Below are 17,735 nucleotides of genomic sequence, written 5' to 3' on the forward strand. Positions count from 1 at the left end.
TACGCGATGCCGATAAATCGGTCTTATAAATCATTTTTAGTCGCCACCCATTTTTTCGGCAATGGGACCGTTTTTATTTTATTAAATGACTCCATTTTAACCCATTTTATTCAAGGCCATTTATTTAGAAAAACTGGTCAAACGAACTAATGAGGTTCTAGGTAAGGGAATTGGGTACGTCGGCCCGTTGGAAGCCGACGCCCGGAAAACCGGCCTCTTTTAACCTACGATTTCTAATTTGATTTTATTTTAGAAAAGCCAAATTATTTAATTAAACCCAACCCGAATAAATCGAACCGAGTTCCTATGTGGAAAATTAATTAACCGTCCCAATTAGATTCATTCATTGCATTCATCACAGATAAATCATATCATCCATCATCCATCCATAATACACATCAAACAAAGTAAAAGACCCGCTCTTGCCTTATGGTTAAAGGCGGGCCACAAACCGAGTTTAGTAATGTAATTAATAATAAACGATAAGAAATAAAATCTTAAAAAATCTCATAATCATCAATAATTAATTGACTTTGCTTGATTAAAACTTAATTTGCCCATAATTGATCATTTCCTGGATTAGGATTAAAATCTACTTAATAACGTGGAGTTAAAATAAAATCACAAAAGTAAATTAAAACTGGGAGACAGTTGCGTCACGCAGCTGTTCTATGAAGAACAGTCGCGTGATGGAACTCTAGTTATGATCCTGTAGACTAGAACAGTCGCGTCACGCAGCTGTTCTATGAAGAACAGTCGCGTCACGCAGCTGTTCTATGAAGAACAGTCGCGTGACGGAACTCTAGTTATGATCCTGTAGACTAGAACAGTCGCGTCACGCAGCTGTTCTATGAAGAACAGTCGCGTGACGGAACTTCTAGCTACGTGGCGGAGCTGTTCATAGTTTATTTAAAACACTCAGACATATTGATTATTTATTTACAATGAAATACTAAACAGAGTATAAAAACAAAATAAGATCTGAATACGCGAACAGATGCGTCACGCAAGTGGTCTAACCCAAAATAAAGAATTTTGGACACGAACAGTCGCGTCACACAGGTAATAGCTGCGTGACGCGGCTGCTCTGGTCCGCAGCTACCTTTCAAACCTTCCTTTTTTTACGTGTTCTTTTTGTTTAAAGTGATTAAAACCAAACCAAAAGTGTTCAACAATGGGCAAACTTGAGTTTTATCAATAACAATTCAACCGAACAATGTGAAAATGAGATTTTAAGAGATAGAATATTAAAAAAATGAAAAAGAAAAGTTAGAATCGTTACCTAGCCCTCAGATTTGAGGATTGCATACACTGATATTGATTTAGAGATAATGTTTCACAATCCCAGAAGCGCAATCGCCAAGTTCTTTCACGAAAATAAAATTGTTTTCCTCTCTTTTCCTCCTTTTTTTTTTATCTTTTTGTATTATCTTTCTTTGACTTTAAATCTAAATATCTAAGACTTGATCTACCTCAAGTTTACTCAATGGAGTTCTTGAGAAAGAGCTTTAGTCATTTTTTAGATACCTAAACTCAGAAAGTTGTATTTCTTAGAGGAACATGAGAATAAAATGTCAAAAGTGCCAAAAAGTCCCGTTTTTGCTGTAAAATGTTGTATTTATATGGCTAGAGCAACAGAGCAGTCGCATCACGCGGGTAGAAGCTGCGTGACGCACCCGCAAACCTGCGTAACGCGACTTACTTTTCGTACAGTTGCTGCGTATCCATACAAACAGTGCAGGCCGTTGCACGGGCGCGCGCCAGAGGTGTCAGTCCTGTTAGAGCTGCGTGACGCAGCTAAGAGCGCCGTCACGCAGGTACTAGCTACGTGACGCAGCCCTAACATGGGTCAGGCTCCTTTGGGCGGTTTGATTCAATTTTTGGTTCAAACACTTCCGGTTTATTATGAAACCTTATTCTTTGTTCTCATATCATCATCGGGTCAGGTGGAGGCATAAAATCACGCGTCAACACTGTCACCATTCGAACTCAACGAGCTAAGTTATTATCGGAACATTCGGGTTCAAACCTGGCTTGCTGCAGTGGTTTATCAACCATTTTGATTCTTTGGAGAACTTATTTTGCCACAATGACTTCGAGATCTGTCCATTATTTGAAGAACTCAACATTATTTCTGGGAGAATACCTATGGTTGAAGAAATTCCTACAGTGCCTCGGCTGGATATAGACCCTACTTCACTGATTTTGCCTGTCTTTGGTTTCTCGGCTTATGAGATACCATCTTATGACTTTGGAGCTGATATTGTGCCCCTGTGACTACTTGTCGACCGTGCTATGAGTATGGACCGCACTAGCCCATTTTGGCCTTCACTTATCTATTTTTGCCTTTTTAGTCAGTACTTGCTACTCATTGGCATTGATGGCTATAGCAACCTTAGGTTAGTGCCAATAGTCGAGTAGATGGCTAGGCCATGCACGCCTTTTCCACTTATTCCGGCAGAGGCATTTGCTTGGCTGGGAGAGCATGCTTGGGACTCTAGCTTGGTGCTTAGTCCAATGGGGACTCCACTTCTACTGCAGGTTAATTATGATATCCCGACCCGGCAAAGCGATCCTAAGAGAGCGGGTAGAGCGAAGCTCCTGGCTAGCTTTTAGGATGGCAGGCTAGCTAGGGTAGTGGAATGTGGGACATAGGAATGAATCGAATCATATATCGAAAAGGGAGAAACTAATCATTAGAGGCGTGCTCGCTTAACAGAACTCCTAGGATGGGTGACCTCCTGGGAAGTTTCCCATTTCACCTGCGGGACAAAATCATGCGGGTCTTGCCAATCTTGTATGGGGGATTTGGCTTGATCCAAAGCGGATAATTCCTCTGGTGATTAGAGTCGGGTGTGACAGTTGGTATCAGAGCATAGGTTTAGACGATTCTAGGTTATATGATTTAGTATGAGAGTTTATCCAATTTGGAGTAATGATATAAGTGATTTAAGTTAAATACATGCCATATTAGTCTGTTTTGAGAATTTCTCTCTGATGTGAATCTGCTGGTCTTTGTAGGTATTTAGTGATGTCTCGGCACCTGCCGGATGAGGAGGTGGACAGTTATGCCCCTCCAGAGGGTGCTATGTTAGAGGGTGGTATGCCAGCCGGTGGTGTCGCTGGTGGCATTCTGGGTTCCGATGCAGAGTGCACCTCAGCTATAGGGCAGGCTACTGCGGGTCCTGCGGGGCCTAATCAGTGTGATTTGGTACATCAGTTGGTAGCTGCTGTGAACCCCTCCCCCGAAAATAGGCATATGATGAATATGACTAAGGGCAGAAATGCACGTGAAATGAGTCGCCACCTTGTTTAATTATTTTAGGGTAAACTAGGAAAAAACCCTAAGTTGACTCCGATTTTAATTAACCTAATTACTAGGTTAATTATCCCAATATTTAAGGCACAACCTACGAACCCGAGGTGGATCCCGAGACCATGTCATGTTGATGAACTAACCAAAAGAATGAATGCTTTGCAAGGTAAATGATGTAATTGGACCAATGAAATGTTTAAGTGATTTCGACTTGCCGCTCGGGGTTAAATCCCAAACGTGCCTACGTACTTCCGTTTGAATGGAAGATCAAAGTCGACGTAGTTCGATAGGCCTTTTTTAAAGGGCTTTGAATGGGTATGCTTAATGCATGAGTGTGTGTATGCTTCGTGCATTTTGTTTAGGCATTTTGCCAAAGAATTGATTGATTTGATTAGGCGTTTGTTGCCAAAAGTGTTGATTTAAGGCTTTTAGCCAAAAAGATTGATTTAGGCAATTTGTTGCCAAAAGTTGATGTGATTTAGGCAATTTATTGCCAAAATGTGATTATTGGGCGATTGTCGCCAAGATGATTGATTTAAGGCTTTTAGCCAAAAGATTGATTAATTCAAGGCATTTTGCCAAAAATTGATGTGTAATTTAGGCAACTTGTTGCCAAAAATGTGATTGATTACTGTAAGCAATTTGTTGCCAAAAAAAAAAAAACGTGATTGATCAAGGCCTTTAGCCACAATTATTGATTAATTGGACTTAAGCCGGACTTTTCAAAATAAAGGCGATTATACCATAGTTATTAATTAACTAGGTACTTTTAGCCAATATTGTCAGATTTAGGCTTTAACACCACGATTATTAATTAACCGGGCATTTAAGCTTAATCATATTTAATTGAGGCAGTTTATTTGCCAAAATGATGACGATAGTGTGAATGCAGTTGTAGAATTAGGAGTAGAAGAGAATATGCATGAAATACTGAAATTAAATTGTGAATACTCAAATTTTGACCTTGCTACAGTAACTTTGACTTTTCTACAGTGTCAATGCCGGACTGCAAACAGTCCGGCCGGACCGAAGGCCATTTTGAAAGTTCACCGAAAATATGTCAATATGGTACTTGAAACGTCCGGAATTTCACGAGGATCGCAGAACCGGTCCCAGAATGATTTTTGGAGGTCGAAAACTCCCAAAAAAGCTCCCGGAGCGAGACATGGTGGCCACCACCAGCTACGGCGGCGCCGGCCGCCGGACATGGCGGCAGCTGCCGCCCAGCATGGGCGGCACCTGCCGCCCTGGACCCGAAAATGGCCTATAAATAGACCATTTTCAGCCTATTTTTGGCGCCCGGTCTGTGTTGACGGACGAATCCTTCTCCCTCTCACGCTCCTTGCGTTTTCTTTACCGCTTTTTGCATTTAATTTAATTTTTATTGCATTTTTATTGTGATATTTGGACATTAAAATTAAACAAATTAAAATTAATTAATATTTCCTAAGCGAGGAGCTTAATCGGGAGTTAAGAAGCGGTCATCGATTAAATCAGGTATGTAAACAAAACTCTGCCCATTTAATTTTAGCACTTCATGCATATTTCTCTTCTACTCTCAATAATTCTACAATTGCATAAATGCATTCACGTTATTATTTTGGTAAATAAACTGCCTTAATTAATTTGATTAAGCTTAAATGCCCGGTTAATCAATAATCGTGGTATTAAAGTTTAAATCCGACAATATTGGCTAAAGAGCCTAGTTAATTAATAACTATGGTTCGATTGCCTTTATTTCGAACAATCTCGCCTAAAAGTCCAATTAATCAATAATTGTGGCTAACGGCCTCATTTAATCACGTTTTTTTGGCAATAAATTGCCTACATTAAAATCAATTTTTTGGCAAAATGCCTTAAAATCAACCATTTTCGGCTCAAAGCCGTAAAATCGACATTTTTGGCAAAATGCCTTAAAATGAACCAATTTTCGGCCAAAGGCCTAAAATCAACCATTTTAGCGACAAATCGCTTAAATCGAACATTTTGGTAAATTAATTGCCTAAATCAACTCATTTCGGCCAAAGGCCCTAAAATCAACCATTTTGGCGACAATCGCCTAAATTACACATTTTAGCAAACGAATTGCTTAAATCAACACTTTTTGGCGACAAATCGCCCGACAACCGTTTTTGGCACAAATGCCTTAAAACCAACACATTTGGCAACACGCCTAATCGAATCAATCGATCTTTTGGCAAAATGCCTAAACACTTATGCACAAAGCATACACACTCATGCACAAAGCATACACACTTATGCACAAAGCATACACACTCATGCACAAAGCATACACACTCATGCACAAAGCATACACACTTATGCACAAAGCATACACACAAAATGCACAAAGCATACACACTTATGCACAAAGCATACACACTCATGCACAAAGCATACACACTTATGCACAAAGCATACACACAAAATGCACAAAGCATACACACAAAATGCACAAAGCATACACACACCCATGCATTAAGCATACCATTCAAAGCCCTCTAAAAAAGGCCTATCGAACTACGTTGACTTTGATCTTCCATTCACACGGAAGTACGTAGGCACGTTCGGGATTTCACCCCAGGCGGCAAGTCAAAATCACATAAACATTTCATTTGGTCCAATTACATCATTCACCTTGCAAAGCATTCATCCATCGGTTAGTTCATCAGCATGACATAGTCTCGGGATCCATCTCGGGTTCGCAGACTGTGCCTTAAACATTGGGATAATTAATCTAGCAACTAGGTTAATTAAAAATTGGAGTCACATAGGGTTTTTTCCTAGTTTACCCTGAAATAATTAAACAAGGTGGCGACTCATACATTCACGTGCATTTCTGTCCTTAGTCACATGCATTCATATGCTTATGACATTTGGGGAAGGGGTTCACATAAATAGGCAGGGTTTCGTTTATTACCTGAGTTAATCGACGGCCGCTTCTTAGCTTCAGCTTGAAAATTCCAGATTAAGCTCCTCGTTTGGGGAATATTAATTAAAATTAATTTAATTTAAGTGACCAAGTATCACAACAGCAAAATAAAAGCCTACACTAAATGCAAAAAAGCAGTAAAAGAACGGCAAGGAGCATAGGGAAGAAGAGAGCGTCCGTCAACACAGACTGAGTCCCTAAAAATGGCGAATCGGGGCTGCATTTATAGGAAAAAACAGGTCGGAGGGCGGGTCTGACCCCCTAGAGGGCGGTCAGGACCGTCGGGGACGGCGGCCAGGACCGCCGGCGACGGCAGCCAGAACCGCCGAAACTCTGTCCGCTCGCCAGCTTTTCGTTTCGGAGGCTTTTTCGGGAGTTCCGTACCTCCAAAAATATTCCGGGACCAGTTCTGCGATCCTCGCAATTTTCCGGACGTTTCAAGTACCATATTGGCATACTTTCGGTGAACTTTCTGAATGGCCACCGTTCCAGCCGGACTGTTTGCAGTCCGTGCAAACAGGCTTTTTGAGCCTCAAAATTTGAGTATTCACAGTTGCCCCCCACCGGCAACCATAATGATTTCTGGGCGTCGGTGGTTGTCTAAAAATCAAATTTTGAAGGCGAAAATCGGACGCGTCCAGAAGACCCGCCTTTTGGCCTTTTTTCCTATAAATAGCCAAAATTCTCATTTTTCACTCATTATCAACTTTCCAACTCAAAGATCTTTCTTAAAATTCTCTCAACTTCCAAAGCTTCAAAGCCTCCTTCCTCCATGGCTTCCTCAGATCTTAGCGACAAGGATTTTCTGGAGTCTCTGGGGATTTCCCTTGACGAAGTCAATGTCACGGCGGACGCTGACACTCACGCCTCCGTAACCGGTGTCTATGCCCAGGTAAGCCCCCTTTCACTTTTATCTGTATATGCATTTTTTTTTCATTTTATTATTATTATTATTTTTTGGGCCTTAGGGGCCAAAATGTGAACTTTTAGGCCTCAGGGGCCAAATTAAAAAAAAAAATTTTTTTGGGCCTTAGGGGCCAAAAATGTGAACTTTTGGGCCTTTGCGGCCAAATTGGGCCTTCGGGGCCAAATTGGGAATTTTTGGGCCTTAGGGGCCAAATTGAGAAAAAAATTTTTGGGCCTTAGGGGCCAAAAATGTGAACTTTTGGGCCTTTGTGGCCAAATTGGGCCTTCGGGGCCAAATTGGAAATTTTTAGGCCTTAGAGGCCAAATTGAGAATTTTTTTTGGGCCTTAGGGGCCAAAATGTGAAAAAAAAATTTTCTGCACTTACTGCTTTATTAGCATGCATGCTAGAATAGGATTAAGAGATTACCCTTAGTAAGAAGCCAAGGAGTGACTCTTACACTGCTTTACCTTTTAGGATCCACACATTAGATTGGATGTAGGCGAGACCTCGGCTGCTGAAATCCCGGTCGAGGTACTCGACCACAACAACCCGGTCGGAGCCATTATCAGTCCCTCTCATCTGGACTTTTTAAGACATCTTGAGATGGCTCGGCACAATTACAAGGACTTACTAGGCGCATTGGCCGAGAGATGGTGGGACACCACCAATACTTTCCATTTCCCTTGGGGTGAGATGACGATGACCCCCACTGATTTTTCGGTGATCTCCGGGATTCCTTTTGGCATTCGACCGATCGAGCTGTATAATGACTGGAGGACTGAGGTCCCTCCTGATCGAATGGTTGAGCTGATAGGGATCGACCTGCCTCGGATTGTCGGGCCGAGCTCTACAACTCCCGTTTTGAACGTTTCCAGACGCTGGCTATCCCTCCAGGCGCCCGACATTTATGCTAGATACAGGCAGGGAGAGCTGTCTGCTACTCAGGTGGCCAGATTTACTCTGTTGCTGCTGTTTGCTTCGACCTTCTGGTCCAACAGGAAGGAGAAGTTTAATCCTTCCATCTTGAAGAGTTTGGAAAATCTGGCCCATCTTGAGGAGTACGACTGGGCCGGCGTTATTCTGAGCCGCATGTATGATGACATGTGTGATCTCAGTTGGGGCCATTGTAAACTCAGTGGGACCTACTACTTTTGGGAGGTAATGTAAAGAACATTCTCCCTTTCTGCATTTTTCTGTTTATTTATTGTTTTTCCCTCACTGATTCTTGCTTCTGTTTTACAGACTTGGGCATTTGAGTACTTTCCTTACCCTCGCCCGGAGCTGATTCATGCTGATCTAGGGTTGGTACCTCTGGCTTGGAGGTGGTACCGAATGAACCTCCAAACTGTTCGACGCAGAAAGTCGTTAAGGGACCTGCGGACCTTTTTCGATACTTGCACCGTGGATCAGGTAAATGTCTTGTAAATTTTCTTTTTTTTTTTTTGATATGTGAAAATAAAAAGGATTTATTAACACATTTGCTTCTTTCATTAGGTTGAGGCGGGGGCGATGAATGCCCGTCTTCAAGGTTGGATTGAGGCTGACCCCCATTTCCAACGATCGGAGGCCTTGTCTCGGCGGAGGTTTGTCTTGTCACATCCCGTCTTGAGACGCTATTATCTGGGCGAGAGAGTAGACTTTCAGATCAGAAGCTGCCGCTCCGTCCCTTACCCCCCTCCCGAGGACATGCGAGCGGGAAAACAGATGACGCTTACCGACGCTCATATTGAGGGCTTCCCACATGTGGAGTTTATTCTGGGAGGAGATTATGATGAGTTCTGCAAGATGTTTCTGATGCAGCCTATCGGATCTCGGTTTGATGATTTTCAGGCACCTTCCCAGCCTCCTATCACACATTCTTCTCGGGCTTCAGGCCCCTCGACCAGGACTCCAAGGAGGAGGCCCCAGACTGATCCTTCTTCTTCCAGTCCGGTTGAGGGCCCATCTCAGGCTGGGCCTAGTCGGTTGTCAGGCCCTTCCAGGGCTCCCCGGGCCATCTCAAAAGCTACCGGGCCGCTTCATCCAGGCCTGCCCAACCTACGTCTTCCATACAGCATTTCTTACTATACTCCCGACGGCACTCTAGTTTTTCGAGAGGTCTCCCTGGAGAATGTGGATCGCCTAGATCTTCCTCCTGAGGATATTACTGAGGTATTGATTGATAAATCTCTTACAAAAAGGATTCATAAGAGATTTAATATTGACTTGTGTTTTTTTTTTTTTTTGATTTCCAGGTTCCTACCGGCTTGGTCAGTCAGATGATGGAGTTGATGCTCGGGATGCAGCAAGAACTTTCTTCGTCCTGGACTCTGAGGGCCTTTGATGATCAGAGGAGGAGGAGGCCCCGTCGCTGATGCCATGGTTGCCAGATTTTTTTTGTGTTGTTGTTTGTACTTTTCTTTGTCTGTATTTCTGTACTGAACTTTGACTGTACCTGCACTTGGTTAATACTAAACAACTTATATGTATGCATGTTTATTTACTTCAATTAAGAAAAGAACAGAATTTCTCCTTTTAATTTTCAATTTCCGACTTTTCCTTGATTTTTTTTTCTTTAGCCAGTTCTTCTCTTTTTTCTCTCTTTTCCTTTTTCTTTTTTTTTCTTCGAAAATGAATCCTTTTTATAACCACAGCATGCACAGCTGGACTAAGAGTCTCTCCAAAGTCGAAAAGATCAACTTAGGGAGGTATGGTCTTTCTCCTATCATCACCCTTAGAGGAGTGGTTATTGACTGGGATTTTCTACGGGCCTACATCAGACTTTGGGACCCGGAGGCCCACGTTTTCCGGTTCGGGGCCATGATGGAAGAGATGTGCCCACTTTTTGAGGAAGTTTGTGCTATCATAGGGTGTGACCCCAATGCCCCTTTGGTCAAGCATGAGGTCAAAATTGGGTATTTTCAGTCGTTTGAAAGCCTGTTTCAGTTCAACCGGCCACAAGCTAGGGCCATGATTGTTGGTGACCAAAAAGCAATTCTGCTGCCCCTGATTGACGAATTTTCAGAGGTTCACTCAGACGACCCAGACCGGATGAGGCTGAGAATGCGGGCCTTAGTTTTCTGCTTATTAGCTAGTTTCTTATTCAACAAGGACCCAGGCTTTGGAGATTTGCGACTCTGCCCCATGATTCGGCAGACGGAGGATATGGGTTGTATCGGTGGCATTGTGCTGGCAGAGACTATCAGGAGCCTTGACAGAGCTGCTTTAGGCTTCGATGACTGGATAGTCTCTCCGATTATTCTCCAGGTATTTCCCCTTTTCCTCTTCCATTTTTTCTTTTTTCTTTTGGTTCGTTCCTTTGTAATAGAAAGGATCCATTACTCAAGTTTGGTTAAAGGACCACCTCCAAGTGGTTGCTGCTCCTACTTTCTTGCCTTACAACACCTCTCAGTATCGTATGCGGAGGATCCTGATCACCATCCGTCTACTGATGCATGGACCTCATGGCTAATTGAGTTGGGTCCAAATGAGGTACTGTGGTACATTTCCTGGTATGACATCACCCGCTTCATCCAGGTTAGCTTCTGCCACACCCAAGTTTACCTGCTAGGCCTTACACACTGTACTTGGTACTGCGCTTCGCTCGTTTTGAGGCAGATAGGGATAGACCAGACTGTCCCAATTGTAGATGGCACTTCAGCTGATTCAGCCATCATTCCGGGTGTCACCCGAGCCGTCCTTAGGGCTTGGGTTAGAGACCATCACATGGTTAGGCCTTTACCTAATCCTGCCGGTGTTCAGACTTCTCCTGAGTATCGGACCTGGTTCATTGCCGTTGTCTGGCCAGTTGAAAGGCCAAGGAGGAATGCACTGCTGAGTGTACTTGAAGGTTGGGCTCAGGCTGACGCTGACAACTAGGTTGGGACTGATGAGGAGATTGTGTTGGCTCCTTGGACAGGCGGGGTTGGAGAGAGTTCAGCGGCTAGGGATGACTCGGAGGATGTTGCCCCACGAAGGCGATGGGACACCTAGACTCTTATAGGCTTTTGGACTTTTGTTTTTTTCCCTTATTTTGACTTTTATTCGGGACTTTGACTTTGGATTTTGGATGTATGTTTTGTTTTTTTTCTTTTTTTTTGGACTTGGACTTAGACTTCGTTATTTATTTATTTTTCTTGGACTCTTTTGCTTTCTGCTTGACTTCATTGCTTTAATTGGGAATGTCATCTAAGCTTTCCAAGCATTTTCCAACTTTATTTATTTAAGCTCTAATTTTTTGCCTAAGTCGCCCTTTCGGGTTTTCAACTTAGCGAGCTACCCATTTTTGCCTAAGCCACCCTTTTCGGGTTTTCAACTTAGCGGGCCCCGACTTTTGCCTAAGCTGCCCTTTCGGGTTTTCGACTTAGCGGGTTTTTTTCTTTTTTCACTTTTTTCTCTTTTCTTTCCTCTTTTTTTTTTGGCAAAGAAGAATGAATTATGAAATGATTTTTTTTATTAATGCTTAGACCGCGCCCAAAGAGGGCTGCCTACATATCTCCGATACATAATTTCTTTTTTTCGAGGAGAATCAGGTCTAATGTAGCTCTTTTTACATTATGCAATGCTTATTATACAAAATATCTTTTTAACTGATCTAAATTACATGAATTAGTGAATTCCAAACCATCCAAATTAGTCAAAATGACGGCTCCGCCAGATAATATTTTCTTCAACACATAGGAGCCCAATGAGGACGAAACTTCCCACGTGGGTCTATGATTGGCTGTCTAATTTCCTTCAGGACCAAACAACCTTCTTCCAGTTTTCGGTCTTTGACCTTCTTATTAAAATGTCGTGCCATTCTCCTCTGGTAAACTTGAGTTTGGTGGATCGCTTGCAATCGTTTTTCGTCCATACCCAAGAGTTGCAAATGATAATTCTTAACCCAATCTGCTTCGCTGATCTGGCTTTCCCGGATAATCCTCGCCGACTGAACTTCCAGCTCAAGAGGTAACACTGCTTCCATACCATACACTAAGGAATACGGGGTTGCCCCAGTAGGCGTTCTGATTGAAGTCCTGTATCCCCATAAGGCATTTGGTAATTGTTCGTGCCAAGCCTTGTGCTTTTGAACTGTCTTCTGTAAAATGACTTTTATAGCCTTATTTGCAGCCTCTACTGCCCCATTTGTTTGTGGACGATAGGGTGAAGACTTGTGATACTGAATCTTCTTTTGCTTCAGTAGGTCCGAAAATTCACTTTGAAAGTGAGACCCGTTATCAGTACTGATCTCGAATGGCGTTCCGTACCGACAAAGGATGTTAGTACGAACGAACTGTGCTGCCTTCTTGGCATTCAAGACCGAATAGGAGGCTGTCTCAATCCACTTAGTGAAATAATCAACAGCAACCAGGATAAATTGATGACCATTGGAAGCCTTTGGGTGGATTTTTCCGATCACGTCTATGCCCCAAGTTGCGAAAGGCCATGGTGAAGAAATGGGATTCAAATTGACCGGAGGCTGTTTTTGCAGCTTAGCAAAAATTTGACACTCATGGCACTTCTGTGCATGCCTCACGCAATCTGCATTCATGGTTGACCAGTAATAACCCAGGTTCACGATTTTCCGAGCCAAGGCTATCCCGTGCATGTGTGGACCAGACTCCCCATTATGTAAGGAATCCATGATGGTTTGAGCTTCTCCCTCATCAACGCACCTTAGGTGCAGGCCATTCCAACTTCTTTTATACAGAACTCCCCCAGTAAGGAAATATCCGGATGCTAACTGTCTCGATGTCCGTTGATCAGTCTTGGTGGATCCCTTCGGGTAGGCTTCATTCTGAAGATAATTTTGTATATCCCAATACTAGGGCTTGTCATCCACTAAATTCATGATATGTGCTGGCTGTTTCTGTAGCCGAACTGTCAGAGGTCGAACGACTTGGTCTCCCCCTACATTAACCATGGAGGCCAAAGTAGCCAGAGCATCAGCAAACTGATTTTTGGCTCGCGGCAAGTAGTGGAAGGATAAATCCTCAAATTACTGAGCCAATTCGTCCAAGCGTTGTAAGTAAGGAACCAAACGCTCTTCCTTAATTTTCCATTTTCTCAAAGCTTGGGAGACTATTAAATTGGAATCCCCGAAAACCTTGAGGACCTTTATTTCCTTTTCCAGGGCTGCTTCTAATCCCTTTATGCAAGCTTCATACTCGGCTTCATTGTTGGTGCAGTCGAAATCTAATTTGACTGCGATTGGGACGTATTCTCCACAAGGAGTTTTGAATACGACTCCAACCCCATTTCCATGGTAGTTTGAAGCTCCATCGAAGTACATTTCCCAGACTTCACTTTCCAAGCTCAACAAGTCTTCATCAGGAAATTCTACCTCCGGCATTCGGTCTTCGACTGGTAATTCTGCTAATTGATCAGCCAAGGCTCCGCCTTTCACTGCCTTCCGTTGTACAAACTTTAAATCATAGGCTGTGAGCACCGAAACCCACTTAGCCATCTTACTGTCAAGAACCGGCCTCTTCGTAAGGAATTTCAAGGGGTTCGATTCAGAAATAACGTATGTGGTGTAGGACGAGAGGTAGTGCTGCAGCTTTGTACAAGCCCACACCAGAGCAAAACACAACTTCTCTATCTTATTGTATTTCAGCTCGTAGTCTAGCATCCTTTTGCTGAGGTAATACATGGCATTTTCTACCCTTGTATCTTCTGCTTGTTGAGCTAGCATTGCACCCATCGCTTCTTCTGTCACTGATAGGTATAATAGCAAAGGCTTTCCTAGCCTTGGTGGCTGTAAAACTGGCGGGGATAACAGATATTGCTTGACTTGGTCGAAAGCTTTCTGACAATCCTCATTCCATTTGATGGCTACTCCTTTCCTGAGTAATTTGAAAATCGGACCACAAGTATTGGCCAATTGATTGATGAACCGGCTGATGTACTGTAGCCTTCCCAGGAAACCCCGAACTTCTTTTTCTGTCTTCGGTGCTGGCATTTCCAGAATGGCTTTTGCTTTTGCGGGGTCAATCTCTATGCCCTTCCGACTGACCATATGCCCCAGAAATACTCCGGATGTAGCTCCAAACAGGCATTTTGCAGGGTTGAGCTTTAAATTGTACTTTCGAAGTCTAAGCAAGAACTTCTCAAGTGCCGTTGTATGTTCTTCAGCTGTTTTTGATTTAACAACCATATCGTCCACATACACTTCTACTTCTTTGTGAATCATGTCATGAAAGATGGTTGTTGCCATTCTTTGATAGGTGGCCCCGGCATTTTTGAGCCCAAAAGGCATAACCCTGTAGCAGTAGGTTTCCCACTCCGTGATGAATGCCGTTTTCTCTTTGTCTGGCAAATGCATCATTATTTGATTGTATCCGACAGCAAGATCGGTCAAGGAGACAATCTCGTGTCCAGCCATTCGGTCCACCAACAAGTCAATATGCGGCAGGGGGAAGTCGTCCTTCGGACATGCTTTATTCAAATCCCGGTAATCCACACACATTCTGACTTTGCCATCTTTCTTCGGCACGGGCACAATATTTGCTAATCACGTCGGGTAGGCAATGAGTTCTATGAACTTATTCTCCAGTTGCTTGGCTACTTCCTCCTTGATTTTCAAGGACCATTCTATTTTCAGCCTTCATAGCTTCTGTTTTACCGGCTTAGCCTCAGGGTATACTGGAATCTTGTGCACCGCTATTGCCGGGTCAATTCCCGTGATGTCACTTGCCTTCAACATGAAGCAATCGGCAAACTTCTTCAAGCATTTAATGACCTGTTCCCTGTTCACACAGTCAGATGCAATGTATGTATGTTCATTTTCTTCTTTGCCAATTATTATCTTTTCTTTTTCATTTTTTATTTCATTTATTTGATTTTCATTATTTTGCTTGGAAATGCTTGGAAAGATAGACACGCGGGGTAGCCAATAATTTGCAAGCTCTTATTGATTAGGACGGAATCGTCCTCAAAAATTATATCAAATTTAAAGTCTGGATTTTCTAAATCCGACACAGATGAGTCAGAACTGGAACTGGACTCTGACTCGGTTTCAGACTCGGGGTCAGACTCAGATTCAGTACAGGACTTGGTTACAGATTTTGACTCTAAGTTTGACTCGGGAGGGGGTTTATCAGCAGCGCGCTCCTCCTCGGCGTACCTGTTGGTGAGAGGCCCTTTGTATGGCTTGATCAGGCTCAGCAGGTCTTGGTACCCATCATTTCCTGTAATGACCGCAACCTCGTCAAAGAGACTGGGCTGCATGAAGTCTTCCACTTCCAGTTCAGTTATTGCTTCTGGCTTGTTGTCCCAGGTATCAGCAAATATTTCCAGCCCGGGCAGCATTTTCTTAGCTGTCGGGAAGTAGAATGGTTCCAGGAAGCCGCAATAAGGAACTGTTTCTCCCGGTTTGCAGAAATGACCAGTCAAAGTTAAACAGTAAGGCCGCATCTGTATACCTCCTTCTTTCTTCTCCTGGTCCTTTCAGCAAGGTCTTCATCAGTGGGCTCATAACCCAGCCCAAAGGTCCCTTGGTTCACCGGGCACTCCCAAGCTTGTAGTGCGGGCTATGTCTTTCCGGACCTTGCCATAACCATTCCCGGTAGGTAGGACATTTTCAGCATCAAAAGCACTATGCAATTTATTTGCACCGTCCCGAAATCAAAGGGAATTCGAGAGTTTGCAGTCTTTCCTTCTATGAACTGCACAGTGTCATATTGAAATCCCGAGAGTGGCAGGTTGGTATCCTCAGGGTTGACCTCAAAGAGAGGCTGACCCTTTGTTTTCTTCAGTTGGCTATTGTCATCCCCCTGAATTGTTATAATTTTAACTTCGTAGGGGAATTTGACCTTTTGGTGCAAAGAGGAAGGTACTGCCTTGGTACGGTGTATCCATGGCCGTCCCAGTAGCAGGTTGAAATTGGTGGGTACGTCAATTACTTGGAACGGTACCTCCATTATGGCTGGCCCAATTGCCAATTTTAGTGTAGCAACCCCCAATACTTCCCTCCGGGTGCTGTCATAGGCCTTGACTATCTGGTCTGATGGACTGAAATCTGCTTCCTCCAACCCCAGACAGCTAGCTACCCTTAGTGGGCAGACATTCAATGCTGACCCATTGTCAATGAGAACCATGGGCATAGTTTTATCTCTGGTCTGAACAGTGACGTAAAGGGCATCGTTGTGACTGCCTCCCTCCTTGGGTAAGTCATCATCAGAAAACCCGATGCTTTGCACCTTTGATGATTGGGTGAGGGTGGATACTAGCACTTTAGGGCTAACCTCCTCCGATGTTTGAAGTTGGCTCAAAGCCTTGCAAAGAGCTTGGCGATGAGGAAAGAATTATGCCAAGAGTTCCCAAATCGATACCCTAGCTTGTGTCTTTTTTAACTGCGAGAGTACCGGGTCTTCCTTTGGCGCCTCTGCCCTCTGGTAGGGCTTATTTTGGACCTTGTCCAGGACTAATGGTTCATACTGTCTCCCGCTCCTGGTTATTGCATCGACCTCTTCAGATAAGTCATTCAGGTCCAGGACACAGATGTCATTCATTTCTAGGAATAGTTCGAAAGGATCGATCAATTCCTGATCAGCCACAATAGCATTTACCCCATGATTCGGTAAGGGATTAGTGCTAATGTTTGGCTTACTCCTTGGAATAATTGAACCGTTGTCCACCAGGTCTTGGATACGGTTCTTAAGCATCCAGCACGCTTCAGTCTTGTGCCCGTTACCCTGATGGTACTCACGGTATTCATCAGCTCTGTAGTTCCTTGGTAATGGGTTGGGTGGCGGCCTTGCTTCCAAGGGCTTGATGTAGTTTGCCTTGACAGCCTCTCGAAATACAAAAAGGATTGGCATCCCGAGATCAATGTAAGTCCTCCTCGACTGGATGCCATTTCTCATATTCACCACACGTAAAGGGTTCGTGGGGGTGATGCTTGCCACTTCGTGGACTTTGCTAGCTTGGCTAGGCTTCTTATATTTTGAGGTTCCCGAGTCTTCTTTCAATTGCCTCATTTGAATTAAATCTTCTACCTTCGTAGCAGTGGCAATGAGCGACTGGAACGTAGGTAGGTACTGAGTTTGCAATTGTTGCTGGTAGACAGGTAGCAGGTTCTTTATAATTATGTCCACCTGTTCTTGCTCAGAAGGCCGGTTGATCATTTGGGTGGCCTTGGCCCTCCACCTCGTAAGGAACGAGGAAAAGGGTTCATTGCTTTTCTGTTTGGTAGTTTCCAGTTCTCTCCGAGTAACATCCACTTCCATGTTATAATGATATTGCATATGAAACGCATTGCAGATGTCTTACCAGGTCTTCATTTTAGACCGATCTAGGCTGACAAACCACCTCAAAGCAGCACCAGTGAGTGATTGTTGAAACAATTGAGCAAGGAGCTCGCTGTTCAGTCCGAACGGGTTGAGGGCACCCACATACATTTTCAGGTGCGTTTTGGGACAAGTGGTTCCATCAAACTTGTCCATGTTGGGCATTTTGAACTTTGTTGGCAGTCTTGCTTCGGGGAACAAGGACAAGGAGTCCATGTCCACCACTTCCTTATGTGTCTTAAGGGCAGTGATTGACCTTTCTAGGAGTTTCAGTTTTTCTCTCATTTTCTGAGCTTCCAGCTCAGAAGCAGTTCTGGAGGGCATGTCAT

Source organism: Jatropha curcas, chromosome 2 (assembly GCF_041381405.1).
Source record: "Jatropha curcas cultivar XTBG-Jc1 chromosome 2, XTBG_Jcur_1.0, whole genome shotgun sequence".
In the NCBI taxonomy this organism is placed as follows: domain Eukaryota; kingdom Viridiplantae; phylum Streptophyta; class Magnoliopsida; order Malpighiales; family Euphorbiaceae; genus Jatropha; species Jatropha curcas.